Source organism: Onychostruthus taczanowskii, unplaced genomic scaffold (assembly GCF_017590055.1).
Source record: "Onychostruthus taczanowskii isolate IOZ18803 unplaced genomic scaffold, ASM1759005v1 scaffold15, whole genome shotgun sequence".
NCBI lineage: Eukaryota > Metazoa > Chordata > Aves > Passeriformes > Passeridae > Onychostruthus > Onychostruthus taczanowskii.
The window spans coordinates 10,452,162-10,454,568 of NW_024498685.1; the positions used below are offsets into that span (position 1 = coordinate 10,452,162).

Consider the following 2,407-nt stretch of genomic DNA (forward strand, 5'->3'; position numbering starts at 1 on the left):
TGTGCCTTGAAACACAGGCAGGGTTTCAGTATAGCATGTTGGTCTCCTTCAAACAATAAATGAACCAAGTCAAAAGCTTTTAGGGAAAACAGATGCAAAGGCTGAACTAAGATATCTAACAAACCACTTAAAAAATAGAGTACATTTTGGCAAAAACCTTGGTGAGGAAGGCATAGGAAATCTATTTTCTGCGTGAAATTTACAGCGAAGGAAAGCGAGGTGTCTGAAGAAAAATCAGGTGTCTGATGACACCTCCTGTGCCATCCTCTTAGCCATGCCATTTCTCAAGTGACCCTCACAGACCCCCAAAGAGCACAGCAGTTGCCACAGCAGATGAGCCTGGTAGCCTTCCTAATCCAGGCTTCTCACTCCAACAGTTGCTACCCTCTGATACTTCAAAGAAAGGTGTAAGAAACCCCATAGTGGACAATTATAGAATAACCCACCCACAAGGGAAGTTTTTCCCTAATCCCTCGCCATCGGTTAGTGGTTATATTGTGCCTTGAAGCCTGACAGTTTATATCCCTTCTAAAATTTATTTATATCCTGTCTAATGTGACCATGAATGTTCTTGGTATCCATATAAATGTCTAATCCTTTTCTGAATCCTGCTAATCTCCTGGCCTCAATGAAACCCAGTGGTAACAAATGCCATGTGTTAATTACACATGGTACAAATATTTCCTTGCACCATTTTAAACTCGCTTCCTTCCAATTTCGCTGGTATCCCTTGATCCTGCAATAGGAAAAAGGGCAATGTAATTAGAGCTTGTTCCTTCTTGCTGAGCCACGCTGCTGCTCCTTGATTTGTTTCTTCTCTAAACTAGCTTGTTCTCATCCTCAGCCAGTTTTCCCTGGTCAGGCTGTTAGGCAGTGGCCTGAGACACAGCACAGAGCTTATACCTTCACCTTATTCTCTGCTGATATGTTCATTTTGAAGGGAAAAAGGGAAAGGAAGAGGTCTCAGAAGTGCTGGTCGGGGACACTGAAATCAGACTGCTTTGTGTTAGCAGCAACAGGATGGCACTGACTGATGCCACCAGCCTTTCCCTCCAAGTCAGAGACAGAGCAGGGTACCTGCAATGCGTTTTCCCCCTCAGGCTGCTCCTGAAAGGCGATATCCCCCTCCCACTCCAACCCAGGCATTCACTGCTCCCCTGCATCCACGCTAGTTAAGACCAGGCTGTGGGATTAGTCCAGTTCTGAAGGAATTGCCCTCAGCCACAGCCTAACCCTGCTGGGCCGTGACTGTGGCCGCACTCCAGTTTCACACTGGGGTCACTGGGGGTAGTCTAAGCTGGGCACAGGGATCCTTGCAGCTGCTTTGAAGCTGGATCGTGGTGGCCACAGAGAGTTGTCGGGTGCTGCCGGGACAGCACACGCGGTCACAGCTGCTCGGTGTTTCGCTGGAACTCTGTCCCGTCGAGGCAGCTCCACAGGCAGGTAGTTAATCCCTGCTGGTCGCGGAACGTTTTCCCGCAATACAATTCAAAACGGGGCAGCGTTGCTCTTCATTCCCGAGCCAGGAGGAACCGGGAGCGTGGGTGACACGCAGAGGTGGCACAGGAGGAATGGGGGGACAGGGAGCGTGGGTGACACGCAGAGGTGGCACAGGAGGAATGGGGGGACAGGGAGCGTGGGTGACACACAGAGGTGTCCCACGGCACAGGAGCGCATCCGGCTCCTCATGGCAGCCGCACGCGGAGAACAAGAAGCGCCTCTTGGGCTCCCTCACTCACAGGCGCTAAGTGGGAGCAGAAACTATGGGGTATTCCCAGGGGTTCGTTGCACCAGGAGCCGTCCCCGGCATCAGCCGGTGCCAGCCCGGGAACCGGCACCGGGAGCGGGACCGGCGGAGCCGCCGCCTGAGGGAGGGCCCGCAGACCCCGCCCCCCGCGCTAGCCCCGCCCCGATGGGCGTGGCCGGGCGGGCGCCGGGGGCCTGTTGTTGTGATGAGCGCCGGCCCCGCCCCCTCCTCGTGCACGGCCGCGCGCGGCCCCGCCCTCACGCCTTTTGTCCCCTCCCCGTAGGGACGGCTTCGCCCCGCCCCCCTCCCGATCGCTCCTTCCCATTGGTGCTCCCTCACCGGGACACGCCCCCCCGCGCGCTGAGCCCCGCCCCGGCGGCGGCAGCGTAGCCGGCACCGGTGGCCCCGAGGCGGCGGCTGCGGTGGCTCTGGACGAGCTCCGCTCCTGGTGGGAAGTCCCGGCCATCGCGCACTTTTGCTCGCTCTTCCGCACCGCCTTCCGCTTGCCGGACTTCGAGATCGAGGTGAGAACCCCGCGGACGCCGTGCCGCGTCCCGCCGGACAGCCCGCGGGCTGTGCCGCCGCTCCCGCGGCGCTCCCGCGGCGCCCCCGCTGCCCGGCGGGTCCCTCACGCCTCTCCCGCTGCCCCGCGGTGCGGCG

The 2,407-nt window shown here is 57.7% G+C and overlaps 1 protein-coding gene across 1 annotated transcript in view; it reads left to right on the plus strand.

Moving 5' to 3' along the window:
* The first annotated feature begins 2,126 nt into the window (after nt 1–2,126).
* Nucleotides 2,127–2,407, plus strand: part of LOC121332795 (cat eye syndrome critical region protein 2) — a 99,905-nt gene continuing 99,624 nt past the window's right edge. Inside the window, exon 1 of the mRNA XM_041398603.1 lies at nt 2,127–2,271. The gene's annotated coding sequence lies outside the window, so the exon portion shown is untranslated. The remainder of the gene's footprint in view (nt 2,272–2,407) is intronic.